The sequence below is a fragment of the Mustelus asterias genome, chromosome 18 (genome assembly GCF_964213995.1).
Source record: "Mustelus asterias chromosome 18, sMusAst1.hap1.1, whole genome shotgun sequence".
Classification (NCBI taxonomy): Eukaryota; Metazoa; Chordata; class Chondrichthyes; order Carcharhiniformes; family Triakidae; genus Mustelus; species Mustelus asterias.
This window is the reverse complement of record NC_135818.1, coordinates 54,487,296-54,508,218: the sequence shown is the minus strand read 5'-3', so window position 1 is coordinate 54,508,218 and position 20,923 is coordinate 54,487,296. Positions and strand designations below refer to the sequence as shown.

The 20,923-nt window shown below is 44.2% G+C and overlaps 1 protein-coding gene across 1 annotated transcript in view; it reads right to left on the bottom strand.

The window, feature by feature from the left end:
* The window catches only part of LOC144507163 (uncharacterized), an 86,294-nt gene extending 67,583 nt beyond the window's left edge, over positions 1 to 18,711 (bottom strand). Inside the window, exon 1 of the mRNA XM_078233980.1 lies at positions 18,484 to 18,711. The gene's annotated coding sequence lies outside the window, so the exon portion shown is untranslated. The remainder of the gene's footprint in view (positions 1 to 18,483) is intronic.
* Between the last annotated feature and the right edge of the window lie 2,212 nt (positions 18,712 to 20,923).

Below are 20,923 nucleotides of genomic sequence, written 5' to 3'. Positions count from 1 at the left end.
TTCCAGCCGCGCCAGCCCAGACACCAGAAATTCCCACCCAATGTCAATGGACCTTTAAATAGTCCACCAAATTTTGATTCATGTAGTGGGCAGGAGTGGAAAATCTACCCCAATAGCTCTGCACTTGGACATATCTCCACCCATATCTCACCCAATTCTCTTCCAAGCTTTTTAAACATGCCTTTTGTTACCTCCGTAACCTTTGACCTGACTTCTGCTTAACGTCTGAAGCAGTGATTAATGAGGTATTTGAGACATTTAAAAGATTTGATCAGTAGATAGAGTGAAAATATTTCCTTCAGTGGGGGAGGCAGGAAAGAGGTGACACAACCTTAAAAATAAAATTAGGCTAATCAAGACTGATGTTAGAAAATCCTAAGCAAAGTGGAAATCTGTAACCCTTTCCCCACAAAAAGTTGGGTCGAGATCAACTGAATATTCCAAAATTGAGATTGGAAGCCTTTGTTCATAGAAGTCATAGAAATCATAGAAACCCTACAGTGCAGAAGGAGGCCATTCGGCCCATCGAGTCTGTACCGACCACAATCCCACCCAGGCCCTACCCCCACATATTTTACCCGCTAATCCCTCTAACCTACACATCTCAGGACACTAAGGGGCAATTTTTAACCTGGCCAATCAACCTAACCCGCACATCTTTGGACTGTGGGAGGAAACCGGAGAACCCGGGGGAAACCCACGCAGACACGAGGAGAATGTGCAAACTCCACACAGACAGTGACCCAAGCCGGGAATCGAACCCAGGTCCCTGGAGCTGTGAAGCAGCAGTGCTAACCACTGTGCTACCGTGCCGCCCTTTGTTCTGCTAGGGTATTAAGGGTTCCGGAACCAAAGCAGGCAAAGTAAGATCTTTTTATTTGTTCTGGGATTATGAGGGTTCCTAATGACCATAGAATGACCACAGTGCAGAAAGAGGTCATTCGGCCCATCAAGTCTGCACTGACTCGCTGAAAGGTTATTTTATCCAGGCCCACCTCCCTGTAATATCCCTGCCACCCAGTGCATTCACCATGGCTAATCTATCTAACCTGCACATCTTTGGACACTGAGTGAGAATGTAAAATGGCCAATCCACCTAACCTGCATATCTTTGGACACTGAGGGAGAATTTAAAATGGCCAATCCACTTAACCTGCATATCTTTGGACACTGAGGGAGAATTTAAAATGGCCAATCCACTTAACCTGCATACCTTTGGACACTGAGGGAGAATTTAAAATGGCCAATCCACTTAACCTGCATATCTTTGGACACTGAGGGAGAATTTAAAATGGCCAATCCACTTAACCTGCATATCTTTGGACACTGAGGGAGAATTTAGCATGGCCAATCCACGTAACCTGCACATCTTTGGACTATGGGAGGAAACCTATGCAGACACTCCACACAGACATTCACCCAAGGCCAGAATCGAACCTTGGTCCCTAGCATTATGAGGCAGCAGTGCTAACCACTGTGCCACCATGCAACCCCTCAAACCCACATTTGTTGCTCTTTCCCAATTGCTCTTGAGAATATGGTGGTGAGTTGAAATGGAGATCAGCCATGATCCAATGGAACAATGGAACAAACTTGGAAGATTGAATGGCCAACTCCTTTGTTCCCACAAAAGCTACTTTACAAATGTTAGCTACAGTTGTTGGATTTTGTTATTTCACTTGTAAAGCTTATGACACACCTTCTCAATACCAAAAATATTTCCCTCGTTTATATTTTAATTCAAAGTAAGAATCCATTGCACGTATGGAAGTTTTAGTGCCACACATTTTTTTTAAAAAACAAGAAAAATTAATGGCTTTGAGCGACATCTCTGTTTTTGGCAGCTACTCAACAATATTTACAGGCTGAAAGCTATCTTTGTTGTAGGTTCTTGCTGCCAAGGAACTACAAACAAATTTAGTGACTTTCATGTATCATTACACAGTATCAAAAAGATTTAGCATGATGCTTGAGGGTTCGTTTCCGATACTCCAAAAACTGCTGCTCCAACACAGGCTTGCTTATGTATCCATTAAAAGTTTATTTATTAGTCACGGGTACACTTATATTAACACTGCAATGAAGTTACTGTGAAAGTCCCGTAGTCGCCACACTCCGGCGCCTGTTTGGGTACACTGGGGGAGGATTTAGTATGGCCAATGCACTGAACCAGTACGTCTTTCGGAGGAAACCCACGCAGACACCCCACACGGAGAACGTGCAGACTCCACACAGGCAGTGACCCAAGCCGTGAATCGAACTCAGGTCCATGGCGCTGTGAGGCAGAAGTGCTAACCACTGTGCCATCATGCCACCAAGGTGTGTGGGAAGTGGGAAGTCAGTTGAATTTAAAATTAAAAGCAATTGGGCTACATCATTCTTAATTTGATATCACTGACTTTAGTGGCAGCTTAAGTGTGTTGAACACACATGCTGTAAGAGAATTAATTGATTTAATTCAATTATAATATTTATCATTATATGCTGCTCTATGACACAGTGTCACAGTGGTTAGCACCGCTGCCCCACAGCACCAGGGACCCAGGTTCGATTCCGACCTTGGGTGACTGTGGGGAGTTTGCATGTTCTCCCGTGTCTGCGTGGGTTTCCTCCGGGTGCTCCGGTTTCCTCTCACACTCCAAAAGATGTGTGGGTTAGGTGGTTTGGCCATGCTAAACTGCCCTTTAGTGTCAGGGAAACTAGCAGGGTAAATACGTGAGGTTATGGGGGTAGGGCCTGGGTGGGACTGTTGTCGGTGCAGGCTTGATGGGCCGAACGGCCTCTTTCTGCACTGTAGGGATGATTTTATGAAACATTTCTAAACCCCTCGCACAGGAAGTATTACGCTATTGTTGTTGTACTGGAATGCTAGGTTAGATATAATGAACACAAGACGGTAGCATTGATTCCCACTGCCACTATTTTACCTGAGTTAAATATTGCTTCTTGTAAAATCTTCCGTCTTTATAATAATACAGCCATTTTTGCTTTCCCACTGTCGACACTTAGAAACGTAAGTGTGGGAATAAATTACCCCTCAATCCCCTCAAAGCTATTTATTTTTGCATATCTGAAGAAAATTGTTCTTAATATCTAATTGATGCTAACAAACTACATCTCACATTTATTAACTTGCTTACTGGCCCAACTGATAAGTGAGCTTTACAAGTTAATCTAATGCTATTTGATTGATAACCCTTGATTAGTTAGCCTGACAATCTGTTATCATATCTACTGAGAAGCAGATATAAACTTTCAAAAAAGAAGGTATTAAAGAAATTAATTAAAAGCATCATTGCTGCCATGTATAAACTACAATATGGTCTCAAAGAACTTGAACAATCCTTAAAGACACTTAAAATCTATGTCATCCAAGTTCATAGAATTATTATAGAATCCCTACAGTGCAGAAGGAGGCCATTTGGCCCATCAAGTCTGCACCGACCACAATCCCACCCAGGCTGGTGGCCTGGTATCCCCATAAGCCCACATATTTAGCCTGCTAGTCTCCCTAACACTAGGATCAATTTAGCATGGCCATCAACCTAACCTACACATCTTTGGAGTGTGGGAGGAAACTGGTGCACCCGGAGGAAACACACGCAGACATGGGGAGAATGTGCAAACTTCACACAGACAGTGACCTGAGGCCGGAATTGAACCAGGTTCCTTGGCGCTGTGAGACAGCAGTGCTAACCACTGTGCCACTGTGCTACCCTAGCATGCCTAGCATAACCTAGCGTGCCAGTACAAGTTCTCACAAATGTATTCTGCTCTGAACATTTAGAAGTTATAATTTAAAATTTCAAATATTTTGACTCTGCTCTGGATTTCTTCAGTTGCCTTTTCCCATGGCAACAATAATATGCTGATAGGATACTCAATTACAGTAAGAGATTTTAAGCATCTAGTAATACTGGAAACAAGATAATGCTGAGATAAGCTCAGGGCGCACAATTATTCATAAACTGTTCATGATTCATTCTCTCACTAAGGTCAATAACAACTTCTCAATGGATTTAATGTCATGTCACTCAAAGATGACTTTGTATATATAGATTTTATTTTTTCCCACTTATTTTAGGATCCTTTGCACATATGGTACTTCTAATACCATGCAGTTTTAATATAGTGGCATGGTGGCACAGTGGTTAGCACTGCTGCCTCGCAACACCAGGGACCCAGGTTTGATTCCAGCCTTGGGTGACCGTCTGTGTGGAGTTTGCACATTCTCCCTGTGTCTGCGTGGGTTTCCTCTGGGTGCTCCGGTTTCCTCCCACTCTCCAAAGTTATTTTACTCAGACAGGCTCAGGACCTGGAGTGGAACCCGGGCTGTGTGGCTGGAGGGACACACACCGGTATTCTAAACTGCTAAACTGCCCCTTAGCGTCAGGGGAATTAGTCGGGTAAGTGGATGGGATGGGATGGGATTGTTGTTGGTGCAGGCTCAATGGGCCAAATGGCTTCCTTCTGCACTGTAGGGATTCTATGATAAAACTTATATCTTGAGCTGTGGTGAAAGAGGAGCATTAAGAAGTTCGGAAGATAGTTTCAACAAAAGACAATTATTTACAGCAATCCCCATTCCCATCATTCCATCAATTTACGCCAATGATTTTTAAAAGTTTTTATTCTACTTCCATTTTAGACCAAATCCCTCTGCAAATGCTACTTTCATGCTTTACAGGTGACAAACAATCCACTCTCAAGCTTTCGGTAATGCTGCTCTAAAACTTCCTGTTAAGGATTAGGCACATCAACCTGGCTTCAGTTTTCTTTCCATTAATTCCTATGGAGAAGAAACTTACTCGAAGTCTGTGCCACTTACAGCCTTAGAGTAAGTCACTGAGAGTGAAACTGCGGCATCTGAGGGAATTACAAATCTAAACATTCATTCCACAAATCCATGTAGTGGCACTTTAGGACTCTAACTGGATTAACCCGACCCAACTTAAGCATCAATCTGATCTCGATCAGAAAAGAATAAATATTTACAAGTATATCTTGTATATTAGAAACTGCTAAAATTCAATTTGCAAAAGCCCTTCGCAGTGATGTAAACAAATTGGCGGCAAACGTCCAGAGTGGCAGCATTATTACAAGAATAATGGCTTTTTTGTTAAGTTTCCACAAACATATTTTGAAAAATTTGATATTGTGCATTTAGGTTTCTAATCTAGTTGTATGAACTACCGACATGAATCCCATGAGTAAGTCATGGGGGAATCGTCTGCTCTTCCAAATGGATCATCAGGCAAGCAAACAGCATACCAAGCTAAAAATAATTAGCAGTTCATGTGAGTCACATGGCATAAGCCCAGGCGCTGACTCTATGGCAGCCATCATGTTTCTCCTGCTGCATTAAACACCAGGAGCATTAGAAGTAAAGTGCTCCAAATGGCAGACATTTTCCTCATATATTACAGATGATGCCAAAGATCAGGTGTACTCGAGTTCACCCTGTCATGACTGATATTGTTCTGAAGTAAGCCGCTGTGATCTCAGTCATGCATGTTCATCTGCTTCCTGCAGCTGAATGCGCATAATTCTGTGGAGCCACTACAGCAGAACTGGTGGCACAGTGGTTGGCATCACTGCCTCACAGTGCCAGGGACCCGGGTTCGGTTCCTGGCTTGAGTCATTGTCTGCGTGGAGTCTGCACGTTCTCCTCGTGCCTGCGTGGGTTTCCTTTGGGTGCTCTGGTTTCCTCCCACTGTCTGAAACATGTGCTGCTTAGGTGCCTTGGCCATGCTAAATTCTCTCTCAGTGTGTATTTGAACAGACACCCGGAGTGTGGCGACGAGGGGATTTTCACAGTAACTTCATTGCAGTGTTAATGTAAGCCTACTTGTGACACTAACAAATGAACTTTAAGCTGTAGTGTTGGAAATTTCAGGATTTGCACCGATCAGGCAAAGCAGCGAATGTCAGTCACTGTTCAAATACCGTCAGCTGGTGCAGTAATTGTTTGAATGAAGAGTTATTTTTTAAAATGCAAGAAAACACTATTAAATGATCAGATGTTTAAAGAGGAAAGTATTTCAGGAAAGTAGCATCATGGATTGCCTGTAAAAGTTAACACTAATTAATTTATTTTTGATCAATAAAACCAGCTTTTTAATAGGGAGCAATTCTCCCTGAAGCCACAATCAGTTTGTGAGGGACTTTCATTCTTGTATCACTAAGGAGCGAGATTTTCCAGCCGCATTCAACCCGAAACCGGAAAATCCCGCCCGTGGTCAAAAGACCTTTCCATGGTCCGCCCCACGCCCGCTATGATTCCCGTGGCAGAAAGAGAAAATTTGCCCGAAGGTGTCTGACTTGCTGGGAGTACTCAGTTTGTAATCTGACTTTTTTTTCATGACGTTCTCCTCATGCGTGCGGAACTTGGCTATCAAAGGTTGAGGACAGCCTCAACCGGGATCTTGTGTTCATGTCACACTACATGTAACCCCCACCACTTGCAAAATCTTACTAGCTGCCCTGGCTTGAGACAATTCACACCTCTTTAACCTGTGATTATCCCTCTCTCCACCAGCACTGTCTGGTGTAAAGACTTGATTACCTGTAGAGACCCGCATCCCAACCATTATCTTGCAATTGTGTCTTTGTCTATATATGCTGTGTTTGTGAACCCACCTCTCCACTCACCTGATGAAGGAGCAGTGCTCTGGAAGCTCGTGATACCAAATAAACCTGTTTGTCTTCAACCTGGTGTTGTGAGACTTCTTACTGTGCTACCCCAATCCAACGCCGGTATCTCCACATCATCACATGTGGCATGCTGTTTGCTGGTGGCAGGATTCTCTGACTCCCCCGCTGCCAATGGGATTTTCCATTGATGGCGCCCCTTGCCACAGTGAAACCCGCGGGATAGGGTGCACTACCAATGGGACCAAAGAATCCCGTTGGCGTGAACAGCCAAAGAATTCCCCCCAATCATTTACAAAAGTGCTTGTACAGTTAAGTGCAAATCACACCACCTAATTCAAATAATATTTCATAATCAGTATACATGTTAGAATCATAGAATCTTACAGTGCAGAAGGAGGCCATTCAACCCATCAAAGTCTGTACCAACCACAATCGCACCCAGGCCCTACCCCAATAACCCTATGCATTTATCTGCTAGTCCTTCTGACATTAAGGGGCAATTTAGTGTGGCAATCCATCTAACCCGCACATCTTTGGACTGTGGGAGGAAACCGGACACCCGGAGGAAGCCCACGCAGTCACGGGGAGAACGTGCAAATTCCACACAGGTGACCCAAGCCGGGAGTCGAACGCGGGTCCCTGGCGCTGTGAGGCAGCAGCATTATAACCACTGTGCCACCGTGCTGCCCTTATGTTAATTACATACTAATTAATAAAATTCAACTTTTTTATCACAGTGCCAAGATTCCGCATGACACAGAATGGTAAAACTGAATACATTAGTGAATGGTGCTCATAAATGCTAGCTCAATGTGGCAATCAACTTTTTGAATTAAAGCATTTAACCAATTATCCATTACAGCTTTGTTTATTTCTGTGTTAAAGTGAGATGAGTTTGCTGACAGTGCAAAGCTAGGTAGAAACGTAAACTGAGGAGAAGTTTGTGAACCCACCTCTCCACTCACCCGATCAAGGAGCAGCGCTCCGGAAGCTCGTGATACGAAATAAATCTATTTGTCAACTTGGTGTTCTTCAAGCTGACTTTTTACTGTTCCCACCCCAATCCAACGCCGGTATCTTCACATCATCACATGTTTCAGGAAGATAATGTCCTTTAAAATTTAGGTAAATGAGGAAGTGTGCCAGCAATTTGAAAAGTTGGTGCCTACTGTTAATAGGGTTAATAAGAAATGAGCCAGATTATGCTGTTGCCTTAGGGACACAGGATAAATAAAGGTGCAGCTGTGATCTAATAATGTCTTAAGTGATTCAAAGATCAACACCCCTTTCTGTGATTTTATGACATCAATATCATTTTAAAAAATTTAAATAACATCACAATCGGCATTTTTTGACCGCACCCCGCAGCTGGGGTTCTCCAGTCCCGCTGCAGTAAATGGTAATTTGGCTGTGCGCCAAATTCTCCATTCTCCCTGGCAGCAGTAGTGGGGCACGCAAGGCCAGAGAATTCCAGCCCATGTTTTAGTACAAAATGTGTAGCAAATGTACTAACGTTGAACTTAGGATTGTTTTATGATGGAACAGTCAATTGTAGGGACAGACATTCAGAGACCATTCTTATTAATTGTGATGTCAATGGGGGGAATTCTCCAGCCTCCCAGCCGTGTGTTTCTCAGAGGCGAGTGGTGGCGTGCTGTTTGCTGGTGGCAAGATTCTCTGACTCCCCCGCTGCCAATGGGATTTCCCATTCATGGCGCCCCTTGCCACAGTGAAACCCGCGGGATAGAGTGCACTACCAGTGGGACCAGAGAATCCCGCTGGGGTGAATGGCCGAAGAACTCCCCCCAGTGATTTACAAAAAAGTGCTTGTCTAGTTAAGTGCAAATCACACCACCTAATTCAAATGATATTTCATAATCAGTATATCTGTTAGAATCATAGAATCTTACAGTGCAGAAGGAGGCCATTCAGCCCATTGAGTCTGCACCAACCACAATCCCGCCCAGGCCCTACCCCCATAAGCCTATGCATTTACCTGCTAATCCTCCTAGCGCTAAGGGGCAATTTAGCATGGCCAATCCATCTAACCCGCACATCTTTGGATTGTGGGAGGAAACCGGACACCCGGAGGAAGCCCACGCAGTCATGGGGAGAACGTGCAAACTCCACACAGACAGTGACCCAAGCCGGGAGTCGAAGCTGGGTCCCTTGCGCTGTGAGGCGGCAGTGCTAAGCATCGTACCACTATGCCACCCACGAGCAGACATTGCAAAGAGTAGTCCTCGTCCAAGTGTTGCAAACTGGTGCATTCCAAGGTACAAGACAACACTAAAGCTTGGACTAGTTGCCGTTGAAAAGAAACGGGGAAAGTTTGCTGTCTAAGGCATTCCAGCCACAGTGCAGCATGGAGCTGGAAAATCTCCTCAGGTTGAATACAAATGGAAATGTATTGAAATTGCATTGAGGCACCTCAGGGAGGAACTTGCCATATGAAGGAGCGTTGAATTCTATAGCACTTTTTGCAATTATTCAATCTGAAATGTTTCTTCCCCCGAGCTGTTCGCCTGACCTGAAATGTATATTGAAAATATCAAACCACTTACAGCTGTGTCGTGGATCACAGTGGGAGGAATTTTACAACCCCTCTCATTGGCAGGATTTTCCAGTCCCATCGGACATTTGAACACCTCATCGCATTTTCTGGTCCAGCTCTCACCACAACACGGCCATAAAATTCCTCCCACTGGGAGGAGACAAGTCGGTTTTTATGGCACTTTCCATGAATTTAAAGTTGAAATGCTTTGTAATGTACTTTTACAAACGTTGTCAATAAAATATTTTTTTTGCGGGGGGTGGGAATGTTTAGCCTTGATTGCAAAGATGTTGGAGTGAGGAAGACTTGCTGCAAATCTTTAGGACTTTAGCAAGACCCCCTGATGCTGCGCACAGTTTTGTTCTGCCCACCTAAGAATGGCTAGAGTTACAACAACATGCAAGGAGGGGTCACTAGGCTGATTCCTGGTATGAGGGAGCTGGCCTGTGAACAAAGATTGAGAAGAATAAATCTACATTTTATGAGGTTTAGCAAAGTAAAATTCTTAGAGGGCATGATATGATGGATGCAGTGAGGCTGTTTACGCTGTTTGGAGAGTGTGGAATTAAGGGTCATAGCCTCTGAAGAGGGGTCACCTGTTTAGGACTGAGGTGAGCAAAATGTCTTCTTTCAGAGTGTTATGAATTTTTGGAATTCTCCAACGCAGAGGGCTGCGGATGTTCTTTTGTTGAGTCCATTCAAGGCGGAGATTTACAGATGTTTGGGCATTAAGGAATCAATTGATAGGGCATGAAAGTGGAGTTGAGATAGAAGATCAGCTATGATCTTATTCAATGGTGGCATAAGTTTGAGAGGCCACATAGAATCATAGAAACAAGAACGCCAGTAGGCCATTTGGCCCTTCGAGCATGCTCCATCATTCATTTTGATCATGGCTGCCTGATCTCCCCCTCCACCCCTTCCCCCCATATCCCTTGATCCCTTTAGAGCTATACCTAATTTCTTCTTGAAATCAGACAACATTTTGGCCTCAACTACATTCTGTGGTAGTAAATTCCACACATTCATCACCCTCTGGGTGAAGAAATTTCTCCACACCTCAGTTTTAAAAGGTTTACCCCTTATCCACAAACTATGACCGCTAAGTCTGGACTCCCCACCATCAGGAACATTCTTTCTTAATCTACCCTGTCTAACCGTATTAGAAATTTTATAATTTTATGAGATCCCCTCTCACTCTACTAAACTCCAGTGAATGTAATCCTAACCAACTTAATCTCTCTTCATATGGCAGGCCTGCCATCCCAGGAATCAGCTGTAGAATCATAGAATCTCTACAGTGCTGAAGGAGGCCATTCAGCCCATCGAGTCTGCACCGACACCCCAACAGAGCATCTTACCTCAGCCCACACACCTACCCTCTCCCTGTTACCTCACGTACTTACCCCACTAATCCACCTAACCTACACATCTTTGGACATTAAGGGGAAATTTAGCTTGGCCAATCCATCTAACCTGCACATCGTTGGAGTGTGGGAGGAAACTGGAGCACCCAGAGGAAACCCATACAGACATGGGGAGAACGTGTAAACTCCACACAGTCACTCAAGTCCAGAATTGGACTCGGGTCCCTGGCTCTGTGAGGCAACAGTGCTAACCACTGTGCCTGGCCTGCTCCTGTTCCCATTTTGTTCTTATGATGGACTTAGTGTCTCACTCATTTGAAATCTGATCCATTCTGATTCATGTGCTGCCTGTTTCCTATATTTAGTTCACAGAACCCTTTCCAAGTTCCAAATCTGTCTTTATATTTCTTGAATAAATCATTTCGGTGAGTCATACTGTTTAGAACAAAATTAAATTGATTCCTCCAACATGATAAAATAAAGAGAGAATTTTTTACTCCGCGCAAGGAACTTGGCCACCAATTTGGGCTCTGTCGCAGCCCTGCTTTCTGCGTTGCAGGTGCTGTTTTGGTATCAAAATACTGTCTTGTTCCAAGTCAACATTTCCAATGCCAGACATAATTTTGCTGAGGTTGTTAAGAATGTGGAAGTATGCAAAGTGGGCAAGCGATGGCGTCAGTGTTCATGAGCACTGCATTTAGCAGTAGGAAAGACCTACCACCAACACTGTTTAAAGGAATCGTCATCTGCTTTCAGGTTAGTTACTTATTAATCTCCGTTGACTACGCTTGCCTTTGTAGGAATTCTTGGTGATTTCCAGAGTTGGTTAAAGTCAGTAGCCGGAATGTTACCACCGTTCACACAGGCAGGACTTTCCCACCCCGCCGCGATCAACGGTCATTTGGCTGAGCACCAAATTCTCTGATCTTGCTGCAGTGGGAGCATGGTGTGAACGGCCGGTAAGATCGCGCCCAGTGAGATTGACAAGGTGTGGTGCCACACGTGGGAAAAGTCTTGATTCTGACTCCAAGGGCCAGACCGCTTTCCCCCAGTTATGGATGCTTTGTTTTCCATCCGCCTTGAGCTGCAACATGAAAGGAAAGTGGAACAGAGGCAAGAAGAGGACAAGATGCTCGCAGAGGGAGGTGGGAGATTAGGGCTCTCTGCAGGAGGTCTTATCCACCTGGGGGTCTTCCGGGAGCCTTTCCCTTATTTTCCCCTAAGCCATGAGCTGGTTGCTTGAACTTTACAAAGGAGCTGCTCACAGAACTCTGATGCTGCTCAGTACCTGCAGCCTGACAGCAGAGTAAGAATGGTGCTGCCCCTGAGAATGGTGCTGCCCCTGGCTGTGAAGGTAGCTGTGTCCTGAATTTCTTTGAGTCTGAGTCCTTCCAGGCTGGAGCTGGCAATGTTTGCAATCCCAGTTCACTGTTCACTGCTGCGTCGCAAGCCTGAAGGGAGAGGGGACTCATTGTATTCTCTCTGACAGAGAGACGTAGGCAGATCTTGCCTGATGTAACAAGATATGTTTAGAAAGAAAGAAAGAAACCCTACAGTGCAGAAGGAGGCCATTCGGCCCATCGAGTCTGCACCGACCACAATCCCACCCAGGCCCTACCCCCACATATTTTACCCGCTAATCCCTCTAACCTACGCATCCCAGGACTCTAAGGGACAATTTTTAACCTGGCCAATCAACCTAACCCACACATCTTTGGACTGTGGGAGGAAACCGGAGCACCCGGAGGAAACCCACGCAGACACGAGGAGAATGTGCAAACTCCACACAGACAGTGACCTGAGCCGGGAATCGAACCCGGGACCCTGGAGCTGTGAAGCAGCAGTGCTAACCACTGTGCTACCGTGCCGCCCTCGATCCCCAATGGAACAGGGTGCCACCAACTCCGCACAAGTGGCGTTGTGGGCTCCACCTCTGAAAGTGAGTTGTAGCACAACCACAAAGGTTGTAATCGCCGAATCCACTCCGTGGTGCAGCTGTACTCACCAAATCTTGCTGGTGCACACCCACTATCCTGATAGTCACGGGGCTTTCATTTTGTGCCAATCTACTCACTGTTTCCTAAGTATTAAAACCACTACAGCAATGCAGAGGCTGGCTGCTAGGCAACAAGGGCTAACTGCTTAACACCTGGCTCACGACACCACTCTACAACCCAACAACACAAGGACAGCATGCGTCCAATGAGAGCCATGCTGCCACACACAACGTCATGGGGTAAACCACGGGGGAGCTGAAACAATCGCCCTGCTGTCTGAATTCCTCTGAAAGAGCTCTCCAGCACTTGCCGGAGCGTACATCCTGGTTCATGATGATCTACTGCATCCTCCGCAACCTGCCCTGTGGGCACAGCCCGTGCTACCAGGGACACAGTGGGCAGATCAGGAAGCAGGAGAAGGTGGAGCAGGAGGAAAGGGAGGAGAAGCCAGAGGTACATCCCCTTTCCAGACAGGCCTTCGGTAACTATCTCATTCAATTACGGTTCCATGGGGCACAACCCCAAATCTCTGCTGTCTCATTCTTTACCATCCCTCAGTTAGGAACCAGCAGAACCTCCTCCTGGCCACAGCGCTGAAAATAAAAGGCCATCACAAAAGATTCCAAACCAACTTTATCCAACAAAAAATAGTTATTCTATAAATTAAATAACCTCCTTGTGCATTCCCTTAGCGCCTGTCCTGTGGGTATTGTCACCTTTCTGAGTGATGCTAAGTAGTGTTACTCCAGTGGCTGCTGGAAGGTTGCTGACGTTAAGTGGGGGAGACCGCAGATGGCCCTCCAGGGCATTCTCCAGAGGCCCTAGGCCCGGGAGGCCTGGCTGTGCACCTGTTTCCTCTTCCCTCCTGCACCAGAGCTTAACCCAGTGGCAACCAAAAAGAGACAAGGATTAGCTTGTGCTCAGGGAAGCTGAGGGAAAGTAAGAGGTGAACGCTTACACCATGTGGAGCTTGTAAATCAGAAGAGATTGTGGGATGCTGGGAGATGGATTAGGAACATACCGTCATCCTCTGTGATTTCAGCTCCACCGCTGGCCACAACCACAGTCATGGTCACCCTAATGATGCTCAGCACCATCACCTCCATGGGGGTGAGGCCTTGCAGCCAAGCCTGTGTCCTCTGCTGTTGCTTCTGATTATGGGTCACCGGGTCCACATCAGACAGGGAAGTGCGTCAGTGAGTGTGGTACAATTTGTTTGGATGATGTCGAATAGTTGGCAGTGTGCACAAGCTGTGAGATGTGAGTGCGAAGCTTATAACTAAATGTGTGAGGATAAGGTGAGCCAGTGAATGTAAGATGTGAGTTGATAATGTTGTCGGTTGGTGAATGAAGGGTGTATAGTGAATGGAGCAGCGTATGAGGCCTGTGGTTCCTTTCAAAGACTCTGGCATGTGTGGATTATTCACTGGCCTTGACTACATATGTGAAGATGTGGAGATGCCGGCATTGGACCGGGGCGGGCACACTAAGAAGTCTCACAACACCAGGTTAAAGTCCAATAGGTTTATTTGGTAGCACAAGCCATAAGCTTTCGGAGCGCTGCTCCTTCATCAGGTGAGTGGGAGTTGTGCTCACAAACAGGGCAAATAAAGACACAAACTCAAATTTACAAGATAATGGTTGGAATGCGAGTCATATGTGAAGTAATTGAATTTTCACACCCAGGTTTTTCAAGCTAGATTAGTGTCTGTGACAACGGTCTGGTCCCACTACCCCCACCGTGTCTTCATAGAAGACCCCCTGGTCTCCTGAGGGAAGGAAGATCTCTCTATTCCCCTGACACCTCCTGGAGCAAGGCCTCTAGTGCTGCACTGGAAAACTTCGGAACCTGCTGCTGGCCCGATGAGCTATTTCCACTCCTCTTTCTGCTCACAAAGCCTTCTTTCCAGGAGCTACCAAAGCCAGAATGCGCCTTTTAAAAACAAGGGGTGCTAGCCTCTCATGAACCTGGGTCATCTGCTGAGGCTGAAACATGCTTTAGCTCTAGACTAGTTCCACTTCACTTCCATTTAAATCAGCAGGCTGTGTGTGTGCTGTCTACATTGTTGCAAACCAACAAAAACAGAAAATCTCAGCAGCTCAGACAGCATCTGTGGAGAGGATAGAGCCAACATTTCGAGTCTGGATGACTCTTCATCAAATTCCAGCATCCGCAGTAATTTGCTTTTATCTTATTGTTACAAATGAGCACAGGCTAATCAAATGTCACCACCCCCCGCACTCAGTTACTGACCTTATCCAATTTTCTCCCCTGATGTAAGACACAGTGCATATCAACAGAATCTCCCAAGTGCTTTTTAGCCAATGAAATGCCTCTGAAGTGGAGTCATTACAGCAGTATTGGCAAATAACTTGAAATTGCTACAAAAAAAGGCTTAAATTTCCCTAATAAAAGGGACCCATTAGCCCAGGCATGCAGCTTAGGTGTTATTCATACATCTGGGTTGTATTACATGCAATGCTCAAGCTGTCAAAATCAGAGGTGGGGCCGGAATCTCAGAAGAGATATGACTCCCCTTGCTTGCCAGGGCTGCTGTCTTTATTAGCCTGAGCATTTCAGAGAAGGCCAACTATTATTCCGTCCACTGTCTGTGACCTAGCAGTTCTGTGCTAAACCTCTGTTTATTTTTGTTTCAAAACCAATGCAGAGAGGAATGGAACTAATTGGTGTCTAAGGCACTATCAACGCCAATGAATTAAAAACTTACAACCTTGCTTTACAAAACGCCCCATTACTATAAAAAGACATGAGGGAGAGAATATATCCGAGAACAAAACTGAAAACAATCCTGCATATTCAAGAAGAATGAAATCACCCCGGAGATTTAACAGTCAAACAAACAATGTAAAGTAGCCAATGCCAAGACTTCTTTTTTGGCACCAGCCTCTAAGAGCTATAGTGCAAAATGCTGTAAATAAAAATTACTGTGAAACTTCACTGCTCCCTCAGCTTTAAGTCTCAATATCCTATGAATGACTAGCGAGTCCACAAAATGTTGGTGTTTGCACATGACTTGAAATGTTACAGACCCATGGTGAAATAGGATCCAACTTTATAATTACGCTGAAAGTAAAAGCGATCAGAATGTAAGCTGCCCTTGCATTTCATTTGTATTTAGCCTACTGAATGCAAAATGATAAATTTGTATAGACTAACATGTCCTCACTCCAATAGGCAAAGCGTTATACTTAACAAAGCTGTTAGAAAAAGTTAACTTTCCACAGAAGTACTGGAACAATCTGGGTGATACCAGAAAGCTCAGTCTAGGTTGTATTTTCTTGCTGACAAGACCTCATCCAGTCTAACTACGTTATATGCACAAAATCCACTGCACATACAAACAGTTCATTCATCATTGTCTGCAAGACATGAACCATATGGACCTCATACAATCATATACTTTGGCAAAGACAGCACTCGCCTCTTCATCTTTTACAATGTTTGAGATGTTACATTAAACCACCACTAGTTAGCTCTGGAAGTTAAGCTTTTTGTACAAAGATTGATTCAAGTGTGTATCTTTATCAGGTTAGGTTGATTGGCCATGCTAAATTGCTCCTTAGTGTTAGGGGGATTAGCAAGGTAAATACATAGGGTTACAGGGATAGAGCCTGGGTGGGATTGTTGTCGGTGCAGGCTCGATGGGTCGAACAGCCCCCTTCTGCACTGTAGGTATTCTAGGTTAGTCTGTTCACTGGAATTTGTAAAAGCACCATCAACAAAATCGACAGCAGAAACCTGCATTTGCATGTCACCTTTAATGTAGTGAAGCATCCCAAGGTGCTTCACAGGAACATAATCAGACAGAAATTGTCATCAAGCCAAAGATAGAGGTTTTAGGATGGGTAACTTGAAGTTCGGTATAAGAGATACATTGAAAGGGCCATTTTATCAGACAAGAGAGAGGCAAAAAAGCTGAGGTATTTACAGAGGGCGTTCTAGAGCTTAGGGCCTAGACAGCTGAAAGCAACTGAACAAGATGTCAGAGTTGTAGGTATAGAGAGTTCTTGGAGGGCCAGGGAATGTTATGGAGGTTGGGCAGGCCAAGGCAATCGAAGGATTGGAATATGAGGATGGCAGTTTTACTATGGAGTTGTCGATGGACAGCAAGCATAGATGTAATGGGTGAGCCAGGCTGGGTGCAGGTTAGGATAGGGACTGTAAAGTTTTTTGAATGATTTTCTGGAGGCTGACAAATGGGACGCCTGCCAGGAGTATATTGAAGTAGTCAATGCTGGAAGTAACTAAAGCACAGATTTGGGTGCCAGCTAAAGCAGAAGTGGATACAGGCAATGCCATAGATGGGGAAGTCGATGGATTTTGCGATGTAGAGGACAGGGATTAGGAAACTCAGTTCAGAGTGATTTAGGACACTGAGGTTATGAACAGTCTGGCTCAGTCTGAGGCAGCAGCCAGGGAGGGCGATTGAATCAATGATGAAGGGTACAGGATTTGTGATGAGGATTAAAGAGAATGGCTTTGGATTTTCCAATGTTTATTCAGAGGAAATCGCTGTTTATCCGGTACTGGACATTAGAAAAACAATCTGACAGCACAGATGCCAGATATGTAAAATCATGTAAATTCATGTGAGTGGAGTTCACAAGTGTCAATTAAGTAGTTGCTGTGAAGTAACATGAACTGCATGGGGCGACCTGTGTTTTGCCCAATTGTTGTTGAAAATGCGTTGAGCAGTTGGCTTACGTCCTACATTGTGAGACAGGACGTGATTGCAGCAGGAGTGTATTTAATAACTTTCAAGCATTCTAGCATTGCTCTACATTACACACCAAATAGTTAATGCGGCTGCTTGAGTGATCACATTTTTTTCTGATGTATACCACAACTAAACTCTGTTCAACCTGCAGATAGCTCCCTTGATATAAACTCAGATGGACCATATTAACCTATATTGTCAAGTATATCAAACACGCATTAAGGTTTATAAAGTCTTTCCAGAAAACATGTTGCAAATTACAAATAACTCCAAAGTTGTTACCAATTCATGCAGCATAAACTTTACTTTGACTCACTTGTTTATCAGTTAACACTCAGCTGCTTGCAGTCCCAAGATGCACAATGCCTAATATCCTTTCATTATAGTTTGAACCTATTGCTCCTCTCTTACTGCACAATTTGCCATCGAGATACGTTCCAAATGAAATGTTAGTTTACTTTACTTCCCCTCCACTTTTGCAATGAACAGGAGCCAGTGCTTTCTGTGTACAACAGTGTGCATATCTGGGATCACCCCAAAATTTGAAATTTACTTATCTCCCCTCGATTAATTTAGCAAAAACAAACCTCTACTCCTTTCAAGCAGGGAACAACGTAGGTTAAATTTGCTCCCTGATGCAAGGCAAGATTTTAATGACAGGTTTTCTGCTGTTTGGAAATTCTGACCTTGTATGTTTCGTACACAGCGTGGTAATCAAAACCGTAGTGGACATGCCTGAAGTTCTTGCCCTTCAGATATGCAGTAGCTTGATCTTCTCCTTTACAACTGTCATGACCAAACACCGTTCTGCTTTTTCCCCCCCTATTGCTATAGCCCTTGTTTCTGAGTTAAGTTTCTTTGGCAAAAATACAAAAACAAAGCCAGTAGTGATATTTTGATCCTGCTCACATCTTAATACATACCAGACCAACACTCTCAGTTATGTTCTTGGGACACTAATGAACACTATTGTTTCATGACGTTAGTTTAACAACAAATCCCCTAACAGAAGCATGCATGCATCTTAAGTTTTTCTTCAACAGGACAGGGTCTTATTGAATAACAAGCAAATCCGTGATTAGGATTTTCAGCTTGAGACACTCAAACCTTCTTTTGAACCGCAGACTGCACTAACTTAGCATGCAAGGGAAAAGTTCAATCCTAAAACTTACCGGAAGATCTGCCACAGTTCAAGACCAGGGAATCTTAAGAATTTGTAGAAACTAGCCTGGAGTGAACGAGCCCTGATCGTCAGCCTGACTGCTGCTCTCTGCCAGTGTGTAAGTGACAACTGAGGGGAGTTTTTTGTGAAACTAGTTTCGTCTATGTAAGGATTAAGGGGGCGGTCCATCAGAGTTAAATTTGACTGGGTCTCTTCTAATCTAGCTGCCTAAAGCAGTGTCATCAAGACACTTTGAAATTGAAACCCACAGTTTTAAAGCAACAACTGGGCTCGCTGCATTTAGACCAAGGCTGAGCAATGAAAGATCCCTTTATTTACACATTTAGCCACAAGTAGTTTAAGAATAATTCAAACTTATCGATATGACTGCACTTTACAGGATCGTACACAGAACTTTTCTTCCTCCAGAACAACCACAATGGGCATTTATATATATTATAGAAAAACCCATCTGGTTCACTAATGTTCTTTAGGGAAGGAAATCTGCTGTCCTTACCTGGTCTGGTCTACAAATGACTCCAGAGCCACAGCAATGTGGTTGGCTCTCAACTGCCCTCTGAAATGGCCTAGCAAGCCATTCAGGTTCAAGGGCAATTAGCGATGGACAATAAATGCTGGCCCAGCCAGCGATGCCCACATCCCATGAACAAATAAAAAAAAGATGCAAGGGGTTTCACAAGGACATAATCAGGTCAGAGGAGGAAACATTTGAAGGAGTGACCTAAAGATTGGTCAGAGATAAGCTTCTTGAAATGACTTCAAGATGGAGATCAGGGAGGTGGTGACTGGACACATTGCTGGAGGGCAGAGAAGTGAAGAGCTGACATGAAGGAGCAAAGCTTTATTCAGGAGTCTAGCAGAGGTGTGTTACGGCCTCAGGTAAGCCAGCAGAACAGGAGGAGCGATGGGAGTGAAACCAGTGGACCAGTAGGGTAGTGAAGTCCAGGGAGCCAGGGGACAGTGAAAGGTAAATCTCACTATTGGAAAAGATTGAACATGAAGAAAAGAGAAGCCTGAGGGTTGACCTAATAGCGGTCTTTCAAATTATGAAGGGGTTTGATAGGATAGATTGAGCGGATATTTTCACTTGTGAAGGAATCCAAAACAATGGCCCATAAATATAAGGTAGTTGCTAATAAATTCAATAAGGAGTTCAGGAGAATCCTCTTCAGCTGAAGAATGGTTAGAAAATAAACTTAATTCCACGTGGAGTAATTAAAGTGAAAAATATAGATGCATTTATGAAAAATTCGATAAGTCATGAGGGGAAAAGGAGTGAGAGGAAATGCTGATAGGATAAAATGAAGGAGGATGGGAGGAGGCTTGTGTTGATCATAAACACCAGATCAGACCAGATGGGCTGAATGGCCTGTTTCTGTTTGCAAATTTTATGTGAATCTATATAAATCCATTGGAAGAGTGAAGGTGAGGAGGATAGCACAGGGAACACAAGATTGGAGTAGGCAGTAGGAGCCTGAAGACAAGATTACATGAAGCAGCAGTGTGGACGATGTGTCATGATCTCATGATGCCATGAGATAGAGGGTGGGACAGAGAGAGAGAGAGAAGCAAGAAAATCCACCACATAAACAGAGCAGCAGCCTTTTTGTTTCTCTTCTCAAATCCTCAAAGCACGTATAGTCTATACGAGTAGAAACTTGCATAAAGTTACAGATTTCTCCTGTCTTAGAATGGTAAATTTTAAACAGTAGATTCTGCAGCTTGACTTTTATACTTTAATGCTCTCTTTTTACTGTTTTATTTCAATCATTTTCTAATGCAACGAAAGGCAAGCAATCATTTTAACTTCATACACCGAAATTAAAAAATCTCTTTTAACGAAGGAAGTAGAATTAATAATCCTGATTTTATATCCCCACCACCACCCGAGCCCAGGAAGAACTGAGTGAGCAAGGGGTTAAAACAGCTACAGGATAGTTGCCTTCCCATTCTCAGTACACTTTGGCCAGCCTTAATGTTAACTCCTGGTTTTCAGTAGGCGGAAAACGACATTAGTAATTTTCAAAAGCCAGGTCCCCACCATGTCAAATAATCCTAATATTTCTCCCTTAACCGTAGGTCATGTGCTTTGGTCTTAATGCCCAGGAATCCAATCCAGATTCAAAGAAGGCTTCAGGGCAGCAATGCTTCAAAACTTTTAATGGTGTCAGTGTGGGCTGGAAAAAGTAAGGGAACTCTTCTGGGCCTCCACAGGAATCACTGGGCTTCTCCTGCCTTTTGTTTTTCTTCCCCTTAACTTCCCCATGCAAGTGTGGAAGAATTTAGAACAGTTTGCTGCCTTTTTCCACTGTGGAGTGCTCAGATCACAAGGCACAAAGGTCAGGAAAACATGATTGTTAAAAGTTTAAAGAATACATTGCTTCTGGTGCATTGACTTTACTGGAACTGAATGTAACGTGGCTACCCCC